Source organism: Rhinoderma darwinii, chromosome 1, assembly GCF_050947455.1.
Source record: "Rhinoderma darwinii isolate aRhiDar2 chromosome 1, aRhiDar2.hap1, whole genome shotgun sequence".
In the NCBI taxonomy this organism is placed as follows: Eukaryota; Metazoa; Chordata; class Amphibia; order Anura; family Rhinodermatidae; genus Rhinoderma; species Rhinoderma darwinii.
In genome coordinates, this window is record NC_134687.1 from 164,862,860 (window position 1) to 164,875,213 (window position 12,354).

Consider the following 12,354-nt stretch of genomic DNA (forward strand, 5'->3'; position numbering starts at 1 on the left):
GTATGGCATGGCATTGCAAAATGGAGTGATAACCTTCTTTATTCAAAATCCCTTTTACCTTGTACAAATCTCCCACTTTACCCCAGACCATCACATGACCTCCACCATGCTTGACAGATGGTGTCAGGCACTCTTCCAGCATCTTTTCAGTTGTTCTGCGTCTCACAAATGTTCTTCTGTCTGATCCAAACACCTCAAACTTCCATTCGTCTGTCCATAACACTTTTTTCCAATCTTCCTCTGTCCAATGTCTGTGTGCTTTTGCACATATTAATCTTTTCCTTTTATTAGCCAGTCTCAGATATGGCTTTTGCTTTGCCACTCTGCCCTGAATGCCAGCATCCCGGAGTCGCCTCCTCACTGTAGACGTTGACACTGGCGTTTTGCGGGTACTATTTAATGAAGCTGCCAGTTGAGGACCTGTGAGGCGTCTATTTCTCAAACTAGAGACTCTAATGTACTTGTCTTGTTGCTCAGTTGTGCAGCGGGGCCTCCCACTTCTCTTTCTAGTCTGGCTAGAGACTGTTTGTGCTGTCCTCTGAAGGGAGTAGTACACACCTTTGTAGGAAATCTTCACTTTCTTGGCAATTTCTCGCATGGAATAGCCTTCATTTCTAAGAACAAGAATACACTGTTGAGTTTCACATGAAAGCTCTCTTTTTCTAGGAATTTTGAGAGTTTAATCGAACCCACAAATGTAATGCTCCAGATTCTCAACTAGCTCAAAGGAAGGTCAGTTTTATAGCTCCTCTAAACAGCAAAACTGTTTACAGCGTTGCTAACATAATTGCACAAGGGTTTTCAAGTGTTTTCTAATCATCCATTAGCCTTCTAACACAGTTAGCAAACACAATGTACCATTAGAACACTGGAGTGATGGTTGCTGAAAATGGGCCTCTATACACCTATGTAGATATTGCATTAAAAACCAGACGTTTGCAGCTAGAATAGTCATTTAGCACATTAACAATGTATAGAGTGTATTTCTGATTAATTTAATGTTATCTTCATTGAAAAAAACTGTGCTTTTCTTGCAAAAATAAGGAAATTTCTAAGTGACCCTAAACTTTTGAACGGTAGTGTATATACAGTGAAGGAAATAAGTATTTGATCCCTTGCTGATTTTGTAAGTTTTCCCACTGTCAAAGTCATGAACAGTCTAGAATTTTTAGGCTAGGTTAATTTTACCAGTGAGAGATTATATTAAAAAAAAAAAACAGAAAATCACATAGTCAAAATTATATATATTTATTTGCATTGTGCACAGAGACATAATTATTTGATCCCCTACCAACCATTAAGAGTTCAGGCTCCTCCAGACCAGTTACACGCTCCAAATCAACTTGGTGCCTGCATTAAAGACAGCTGTCTTAAATGGTCACCTGTATAAAAGACCCCTGTCCACAGACTCAATTAATCAGTCTGACTCTAACCTCTACAACATGGGCAAGACCAAAGAGCTTTCCAAGGATGTCAGGGTCAAGATCATAGACCTGCACAAGGCTGGAATGGGCTATAAAACCATAAGTAAGACGCTGGGTGAGAAGGAGACAACTGTTGGTGTAATAGTAAGAAAATGGAAGACATACAAAATCACTGTCAATCGACATCGATCTGGGGCTCCATGCAAAATCTCACCTCGTGGGGTATCCTTGATCCTGAGGAAGGTGAGAGCTCAGCCAAAAACTACACGGGGGGAATTGTTAATCTCAAGGCAGCTGGGACCACAGTCACCAAGAAAACCATTGGTAACACATTACGCCGTAATGGATTAAAATCCTGCAGTGCCCGCAAGGTCCCCCTGCTCAAGAAGGCACATGTACAGGCCCGTCTGAAGTTTTCAAACGAACATCTGGATGATTCTGAGAGTGATTGGGAGAAGGTGCTGTGGTCAGATGAGACTAAAATTGATTTCTTTGGCATTAACTTAACTCGCCGTGTTTGGAGGAAGAGAAATGCTGCCTATGACCCAAAGAACAACGTCCCCACTGTCAAGCATCGAGGTGGAAACTTTATGTTTTGGGGGTGTTTCTCTGCTAAGGGCACAGGACTACTTCACCGCATCAATGGTAGAATGGATGGAGCCATGTACCGTCAAATCCTGAGTGACAACCTCCTTCCCTCCACCAGGACATTAAAAATGGCTCGTGGCTGGGTCTTCCAGCACGACAATGACCCGAAACATACAGCCAAGGCAACAAAGGAGTGGCTCAAAAAGAAGCACATTAAGGTTATGGAGTGGCCTAGTCTGTCTCCAGACCTTAATCCCATTGAAAACTTATGGAGGGAGCTGAAGATCCGAGTTGCCAAGCGACAGCCTCGAAATCTTAATGATTTACAGATGATCTGCAAAGAGGAGTGGGCCAAAATTCCATCTAACGTGTGCAAACCTCATCATCAACTACAAAGAACGTCTGACTGCTGTGCTTGCCAACAAGGGTATTGCCACCAAGTATTAAGTCTTGTTTGCCAAAGGGATCAAATACTTATTTCTCTGTGCACAATGCAAATAAATATATATAATTTTGACTATGTGATTTTCAGTTTTTTTTTTAAATATAATCTATCTCTCACTGGTAAAATTAACCTAGCCTAAAAATTCTAGACTGTTCATGTCTTTGACAGTGGGCAAACTTACAAAATCAGCAAGGGATCAAATACTTATTTCCTTCACTGTATACTGTGGCAGCAGCTACAGAGGGCACTGTGGCATTATCTACGGGTGGGTGTGTGGCAGTATCTACAGAGGACACTGTGGCATTATCTAGGGGTGTTTGGCATTATCTACAGAGTGTACTGTGGCATTATCTACAGAGGGCACCGTGGCATTATCTACAGAGTGCACCGTGGCATTATCTACAGAGGGTATCGTGGCAGTATCTACAGAGGGTATCGTGGCAGTATCTACAGAGGGCACTGTGGCAGTATCTACAAAGGGCACTGTGGCAGTATCTATAGAGGGCACTGCGGCACGACCTAAAAAGGGGCTGTCTAATCTTGACATTTGTGTGTCTGCCAAATGCTGCCAACTGAGCCGCCGGACTGCATTTAGCGACATTTAAACTGTAAAACTGGATTGTTGAAATAAGCACGTGGAGAAAACTCGCAAATTTCTGTTAAATTTAAACCTAGCGCTATTATTATAGTAATATAGTATTCTTATAGTAATCTAATATTAGAGTAATTTAGTATTATAGTAATATAGTATTATAGTAATGTAGTATTGTTATAGTAATGTAGTATTGTTATTGTAGTTCAAATAACTAATTGGTTAACAATAATTTTGTAATGTATCAAATTTGAAAGTAATGCGGCCCGCCAACTTCACATTTTTGCTTTATGTGGCCCACTTACCTGGCCGAGTTTGAGACCCCTGACGCAGAGTGTATCTGTCATCAGACTATGCTGCCCTAGGTAACATGTTAATTTTATTTGATGGGTCAATATCAGTACGGCGATACCAAATGTATAAACAGTTTTTTTTAAATCTTTTACAGAGTAAAATCACTTCATTAAAAAAAGTTTTGTGTTGCCATATTTTGAGACCAATAGCTGTAGTTTTTATTGGTACCGTTTTGGGATACATACGACTTTTTGATTACTTTTTGTTCTACTTTTTTGGGGAAGGAAGGTAAGCAAAAAACAGCAATTCTGGCACTGTGAATTTTTAATTTTTAATAGTTCAGACTTTTACGGGGACGACCAGTGCTGCCATTAAAGCAGAACCACTGGTACTCCCATTAGGGGCCCAGACAAAAAAAGAGAGAACAGGGGCCCGCTCGCCCACACTGTCCACCTTCCTACACTGTCTGCCACCGCCCAAAGTTAATTTGGAGAATGGAACAGGCCCCATTATATTGCAGGGCCCGTTCCCTTCTCCTAACTAACGCTGGGTAGCATCATGATATCATGTGCAACGTCGCACATAACGTCGTGACCCTACCCAGCGTAAACTTTGTGAAGAGCCCACCATTAGTTAGGACAGGGGGAACGGGCCCAGCAATATAATGGGGCCTGTTCCTTTCTCCACGCTAATTTTGGGCGGCGACGGTGGAGAGTGCTGGCGGGGGGGGGCGTGTCGAGGGGCCGTTTCTTTTTTTGGCCGGGTGCCTGCGCTTTCTTTTTATGGCCAAGCTTATGAAGCAGGGCCCCGGCGCACTAAGAGAAGAGGAGGTGCCCAGAGGCTGAAGTGGAGAAAAAAGTACATAGGATTCTGAATTTTTTTGGGGGTGTGGTCTGGGGTGTAAATTAGTTTCGGGATCTTATTGGGGGTGTAAATTAAATTAGGGTTCTGGGGTCTGAATTTTGGGGTCGGTTGGGATTCTGAATTTATTTAGGTGTCTGGTCTGGGGTCTGAATTAATGTCTGATTGAGGGTGTAAATTAATTTAGGGGTCTGGTCGGGGGTCTGATTAATGTAGGGGGTCTGATTGGGCGGTGTAAATTAATTTTGGGGTCTGAATTAATTGAGGGGTCTGGTCGGGGTCTGAATTAATTTAATTTAGGGGTCTGTTCAAGAGACAGTATGGGGACCTGATTGGGTGTGTAAATTAATTTGGGGTTTGGTCGGGGGTTTGAATTAATGTAGGGGTCTGATTAGGGATGTGAATTAATTTAGGGGTCTGAATTTAGGGGTCTAGTTGGGGTCTGAATTAACTTAGGGGTTTGGTCAGGAGTCTGAATTAATATGGGGATCTGATTGGGGGTGTAAATTAATTTAGGGGTCTGAATCAGTTTAAGAATATGGCTGGGTGTCTGAATTAATTTAAGGTTCTGGTCAGGGGTATACATTTATTTTGTATCTGGTGTCTATGCAGGTGACATGTGTGTGATGTGTGAGGAGGAGGTAAAGAAGACTTAATCCAGGCGCGCTGCGGCGGTGGAAGATTGTAGAGTCTGCAGGAGCCAGAGGCAGCAGCCTGCACTTGGTGAGTGACTCTGCTGTGTAAAAGCAGCAGCTTCAGTGCACTGCTTTTATTTATGTCCCCCTCCCTACCAGTCTCCCACCTGCCCCTCGACAGAGTCATAGCCACTGTCAGATTGCATGTGCCCCTGGCCCCACTCCCGCCCCTGTCACTTTCTGCTCTCTTAACTATCTCCCTCCACCCACAGAGACCCTGCCACCTAGTCTCTCCCCTTTTTTCACTGACAGAGCCCCTGCCCACCTACTTTCTGAGCCATGTCCCTTCACAGACCCGCTGCCAGTTTGTGTCTCACCCCAGTCCTCCTCCCACCAATTCCCATTGAGACCCAACCGCCCCCCTGTAATTGGGGGGGGGGGGCACTTTCTGATGGCAGTGATATCAATAATGTTTACCTTTTTCTTACATTATTTTTTGTGAAAAATGGGGACTTTTAGTTATTTTTCTTTGCTTTTTCTTTTTTTTAGTCCCCCTAGGGTACTTTAACATGCAATCTATGGATTGCTCATTCTATACAAACAATATGGTTTGTCAGCATCTCCTGAAACATGATAAAAATGTGCAGATTCCAGCTCTCCAAACGTCCCCCTCGGGTAAAGCCCCAGGTCCCGATGGCCTATCACTGACTTATTATAAACAATTTGCCTCTCTCCTTACCCGTCCCTTTCTAGCTGCATTTAATGCCATACCTGAAGGCAGAACGATACCGACGGTCACGCTGAGGGCGCACATAACAGTAATTCCCAAGGAAGGCAAGGACCATTCCCTCTGTAGTAGTTATCGCCCCATCTCCCTCGTCAACTTAGATCTCAAATTGTTCTCCAAGATTTTAGCAACACAATTCACTCCTCTCCTGTCCACGCTTATCCATGAGAATCAGACAGTTTTCTTGCCGACAAGAGAGGCCAGGGACAAAACTATCTGGGCCATTATCTTAATAGAACACATAACTACCTCATCTTTGCCAGCCTTCTTGCTCTCCACGGACGCCGAAAAGGCATTCGACCGGATTGACTGGTCATTCCTTCGAGAGACTATCTTACATAGGCCTAGGCTTCTCCCCCCTCTTTTTTATTCTACGATCGGCTGGTCCATCCCCATATATAGTGGCATACACATAATTTAAAACGCTACCCCCAGACGAAGGCAGTTGCGCCGAAACGCGCGTTGGGGCAGACACATCGCCGTGCTTCCATCCGGTTGATCTATGGGTATGTGCTTGATGTTCATATATTTTCTTGCATTTTTTCATTAATGTTTCATTTCATACTCATGCATGTATGTACCCTGATTATTAGATCATATCTCTTGGTTGTTATTATTACACGTCAACTTTAGACGTTACCTTCCTTATACATTGTATGGCGGTTTGGTCTTTTTAACCTGTTGGTTCATGGATTCTTTTTATCATTCTTGTATGTATATGTTATTTTGAATAAAATATTTTGCTCATTTTTCTAAATGTTCTTGTGTATTGGCATTTGTTCTCTTCTCGGTCATATACTAGGCCACAGCATGCTTAGCTGGATATTGAGTTTATACCGTCGCCCCTCGGCGTCTGTGAAGGTCAATGCTCATACCTCCTCGTCCTACCCCATTACAATCGGGACCCGCCAGGGCTGTCCATTTCTCCCTAATTTTTGTTCTGTGCCTAGAACCATTCCTTTGCCAGGTCCATAACCATCCCGACATTGCAGGGGTCATTGTCAAAGATACGCCTCACAAAGTGGCAGCATATGCCAATGACCTCCTGTTCTTTATATCCCAACCTCGCATCTTGCTACCCAACCTTCTAGCCGAGTTTAAAGCATTTACATTCTTGTCCAATTTCAAAATAAACTTTCAGAAATCAGAGGCTCTCAATATATCCCTGGCGGATTCCTTTCCCTTCAAATAGGCCACTAGCTCGATCAAGTACCTAGGTATACGCCTTACCAACTAGACTTCCCAACTGTACTCGTGTAACTATCCTCATCTCCTGCGGTCAATCAAGGGGGACATCGACAGATGGTCCAAAGGAACCGTTACCTGGTTTGGTCGTTGCGCTGCGTTCAAGATAAACGTGCTGCCCCACCTGTTATACTTTTTCAAGCTCTCCCCATCCGGTTGTCACGCCTATTTTTTTTTTAGCTCCCTCTCATCCTTACTGATCAAGTTTATATGGGCCCACAAACCGTCGCTTATTGCACGCAAGACTCTCTCCCATCCAAAATTAGAACGGGGTCTGGGGCTGCCTGATATCCAACTCTACTATCAGGCAGCACATCTGGTTCGCATCGTTGACAGGTGTAGACATGGCGCTCTCAAACCATGGGTACAAATAGAACAATCCTTTTTGCCCCTCCCCCTATATGCCGCCCCTTGGATGCTTACAACACAACTGAGATCTCATCCCCTAATTGGACCCACACTACTTGTAGCGTTCCTCACATTAAAACACTACCTTATTTCCCCTAACCCATCACCTCTCTATCCCATACTAGACAACCCCTCTTTCCCGCCGGGCTGTGAACAGAGTCCATTCAAACAACGGCGCATCACTCGAGAGACCCATGCCCAACATTACATCGTCAATGACAGTTGGAAAATGGTCTCACAACTAACTGACAACACTGACCCGGGATATTTTCCACACTGGCAGGCTATCCAACTCCGTCACTTCTTGTTGTTTCTACCTCCCCCGCACAGTTTTCCCGTGCGACCACAGCATTTGAAAACCCTATGCACATTGTCTGGGCACCTGCGACACACCCTCTCTTTGACTTATAACCTATTGAACTCCCCAGCGGAAGGCTCAACCCCCCCCCCCCTCCCGTACTTGTCTAAATGGGATCCTAATCTTACCTTGACTGCAGACCATCGTAACCGGTTATACACCATGACATACCAATCGTCAATCTCGAGTAGTATACAGGAAGCAGGCTTTAAGATTATGACAAGATGGTACAGAGTCCCATCCAAACTCCGCAGTTTTTACCCCGATGTCTCCCCCATGTGCTGGAGATGTGGTACCCAGGTGGGTGATCTCTTACACACTTTCTGGAGCTGCCCCAGATTGCAAGTCTTCTGGGACAATGTTTGGCGCGTTACTTCCAAATTTACCGATTTTACGCTCCCCGAGTCGTCTGCTTCATCTGTGTGATATTCCTCTCTCCACCTATAAGAAATCGATTTCCTTCCTTACCTCCCATTCCCTTTCCTCCCATTACCTTTCCTCCTATTCCCTTTCCTCCTATTCCTTTTCTGCCTATTCTCTTTCCTTCACCTCTTTCTCCTCCACTTGGAGGTTTCGTCTAGTACAGTCTGAATGGTCTCCTCAGCTGATTGCATTGTATAACGATTTACGTTATGATCGATCTGCATATTCTGCTGTATACTACATTCGTCTTTCAATAAGTTGTACACTTGTTATTGGATCTTGTTATATGCTAATAAAGATGGAATTTAAAAAAAAAACATATACACACACCTTTAATATTTATTATATGTTTTTTATTATTTATACTTGTATTACTGCTATTTTTGTTATTCTTACAAATGTGAGGTTTCTAGCGCTCAGTTTGATCAAATTGTGCGAGCCCATCTGCCACGACGAGGCAACCTCACACTATACATTATGACTATATAATAGGAGACTTGCCTCTCTCTTGGGTCTAAGCCCACAAAACGAGCTCAGGATAGGTATTAGTCAGTTTTATGAGTTCTCTCATCCTGGCTGTTGCAGTCGGGTGTCAGTTGTATAAAACAGCCGGCACCCACTGTGTATGGCGCGGGCTCCTGAGCCTGCCCCATATTGGGGTAGTGCACATCCGCCATACATGTACAGCAGATGTTGCTAAGGGTTAAAAAGGGGTTGTCTGCTTTGAACAGTCCCTTTTTGTGAGAAGGTTCTCCCGACAATAAGATAATTACAGGTTGTCCCTCTGCTGGGACCCTCAACTATTGATTGGCATCTTTGGGAGAACCCGGCAGCAAAAAAGTATTGCACAAATCCTGATGCAATAAATGAGCTGTCCTCAATGTATGTGCGAGTATTCCAGTGCGAGAGTCACTCTTTTTAACGTTCTCCAGAAATAGATGTGGGTCCTGAACTCCGTTTATTAACTCAAAATTTCCTCATAAGGTATTTGTAAATGGGTTTTCTAAATTCTTTTCAATTATCCAAAGTAAAGATTACAAGTTTAAATCTTGTTGATTCTCAGAGGGAAAGAATACTGAAAATAAATGTTTGCTATCTATCTAGTACTAGTGAAGTTATAGAATAGGAAACCTGGGCTAACTATCTTATCACAACAGAATGAAAACAAAATGTAACAAGTTCTATAGATGATATCCAGAAGTGGTAGCTTTTAAAGTAACTTTCTTCATTTCGCCTTCATCTTAGTCACAACTTTAAACAGGAAGTGTGTATGATTTCACAAGTTTTTGCAAAGCCACAGTGCTTAAAGGGAACCTGTCAGCAGTTTTGAGTTCTCAAAACTGCTGACAGGGTGATATAGGAGGGCATTTTAAACAGACCTTTTAATCGGTCATGCAAGTAGCATGACCGAGAAAATTATGTTTGATTTCCCCAGCACGACACTAGCAAGTGCCACAGAGGCAGGACTTAAAGTGCAAGTGCTCCTGCACTGCACGCTGCAAGCCCCGCTCAGCTGCTCTGAGTGACAGCTCTAGCAGTCTTTATTATTGGCCACTAAGGCCGTCAATCAGAGCAGAGAGTGGCACTTGCGACCGCCACGCCAGGGAAATCAAATGTCGGTTTCTCGGTCATGCAACTTGCCTGACCGTGAAAAAAGGTATGTTTAAAATGTCCTTCCCCTTTTGTATATCAACCTGTCAGCAGTTTTGAGACCTCAAAACCTCTGACAGGTTCCCTTTAAAATACATGGATGATTCTGAACTTCTGTTGATGCATAGAAGAGTATAGGTATCTAACCTGAAGATATTCTATCTGTGTAGAGATTTATCAAAAATACTCCAGGTGTAGTAAACAGCCGTAAAATGAAAGTCAAAAGCCGGTCTGAAAAGTACAGATAATTTAAATGCAAGCACCTATGCCTTGGTAGAAATGGATATTAAATACAGACAGGATTGGTTGTTTATTACACCATTACTTGCTTCCTAAGCATATTTTTTTTAATCAAATTTATTTAAAGGAAAAAAAAAATCAAATCTGGTTTGTCATTTAGAAAATGAAAAGTAAATAAACTACTTTTTATCCACTAGGTGGCAATATTGCATTAGTTTAAGTATTCAGTAGCACAAATATCAGCGCCTTTTATTCTGTTTTTCTAGAAGATATTTTCCATTTTTATTATTAGGGTTTTTTCTATATGGAATTCATAGAATTTTAGGCTTATATTTTTAAAAAAACATTTTTCAACGGCTGGGAGTGTTTATATTTTACATATGTTGGTAGAAACGGCACAATTTATACCAGTCTTTGCATACCTCATATCTCCTATACTCATTTGGAGTTCACATGATTGTTATGACCCTTAGGGGAGATTCACACGAGCGTTGCGTTTTTGCGCGCGCAAACAACGCGGCGTTTTGCGAGCGCAAAAACCATTTGACAGCTGCGTGTGTCATGCGTGTCTGATGCGCGGCTGCGTGATTTTCGCGCAGCCGGCATCATAGAGATGAGGCTTGTCGACGCCCGTCACTGTCCAAGGTGCTGAAAGAGCTAACTCTTTCAGCACCCTCGACAGTGAATGCCGAACACAACAGCGAAAAACCTGTAAAAAAAAAAGATAAAGTTCCTACTTACCGAGAACTTCCCGGCCGTTGCCTTGGTGACGCGTCCTTGGTGACGCGTCCTTGGTGACGCGCCTCTCTTGACATCGGGCCCCACCTCCCTGGATGACGCGGCAGTCCAAGTGACCGCTGCAGCCTGTGATTGGCTGCAGCCTGTGCTTGGCCTGTGATTGGCTGGAGCTGTCACTTGAACTGAAGTGTCATCCCGGGAGGTCGGACTGCAGGAAGGAGACAGGAGTAATCGGTAAGTTAGAACTTCGGTTTTTTTACAGGTTCATGTATTTTGGGATCGCAAGTCACTGTCCATGGTGCTGAAACAGTTTAACTCTTTCAGCACCATGCACAGTGAATCTCTCCCGACGTCGCGGACCGGAAATTTTTTTGCCGGGTTCGGCCAAAACGAGTTTGGCCGAACCCGGTGAAGTTTGCCTCGGTTGTCGGGGTTCGCTCCTCGCAAAGACACTCCGTTTGGATGCTTGGAAACAGAAAAGCACGTGGTGCTTTTCTGTTTTCATTCATCCTTTTCACTGCTGTTGCGCGAATCACGCTCGTCCCACGGAAGTGCTTCCGTGTGGTGCGCGTGATTTTCACGCACCCATTGACTTCAATGGGTGCGTGATGCGCGAAATACGCAGAGTTATTGAACCTGTCGCGCTTTTTGCGCAGCAGACAAACGCTGCGCAAAAAGCACGGACTGTCTGTACTGCCCCATAGACTTGTATTGGTCCATGCGTGCCGCGTGAAAACCACGCGGCCCGCACGGACCGAATACACGCTCGTGTGAATCCCCCCTTAGAATGAAGTTAAATATTATCAGAACGTAGTGAAATAAAAACATCAATAAAAAAATGCCAATATTGACTGCAACCATTAAGTGTAACTGTAAAATTTAAAATGTATCTATAGATAGGTTTATTGTTGAGAATATGAGTATATTCTCAATATATTTTCATTAACTCACTTCTATTGTTTTCCTGATTTTGTTCCCCTATGTCTCCTTAGGCCTTATTCACACGAGCGTGTCCAATTTGCGTCCTCAAAAAACAGGCTGTTTTTCATGCATATGATTGTCCGTGTTGCGTCAGTGTGGTTTCGGTGTCATCCGTTTTTGTCATCTGTGTTTCTCCTCTGCAAGCACTTCCTGGTTTTACTTTTTTTCTCTCTGCATTTCTTTAGCAACTAATGCATAAAAATCGGACAGCAAACGGATGTCATCCGTGTTTTTCACACACCCATAGACTTCAGTGGGAGAGTCTGATCTGTAAAGACGGACCAGAACAGGACATGCGGTGCGTTTCACGCAAAGGACACACACTCTGTGAAAAAACACGGATGTGTAAATAGCCCCATTAAATTGCATTGGTCAGCGTGCCGTCTGTTATTTAAACGGACAGCAAATGGACGTAAACTACGTTTGTGTGAAAAAGGCATTATGGTTTAGTAGTTATTACTTGTGCGGCGAATAGCTCATTGTTTAGGGAGATCCGTAGCCAGCTCTTGCTGGCGCTGGCTACAGATTCAATGTTGAAGAGTTGTGTCTTGGGAGGCATATAAACGTGCTCGCTCCTGCAGTTATCCTGTAGAACAGGGGTGTCAAACTCATTTTCACCGAGGGCCACATCAGTCTTATGGTTGTCTTCAAAGGGCCAATTGTAATTGTAAGTCCTTATTCGCAC

At 43.6% G+C, this 12,354-nt stretch overlaps 1 protein-coding gene across 1 annotated transcript in view; it reads left to right on the forward strand.

Moving 5' to 3' along the window:
* The first annotated feature begins 4,822 nt into the window (after positions 1 to 4,822).
* Positions 4,823 to 12,354, forward strand: part of ALPK1 (alpha kinase 1) — a 183,141-nt gene continuing 175,609 nt past the window's right edge. Inside the window, exon 1 of the mRNA XM_075860525.1 lies at positions 4,823 to 4,927. The gene's annotated coding sequence lies outside the window, so the exon portion shown is untranslated. The remainder of the gene's footprint in view (positions 4,928 to 12,354) is intronic.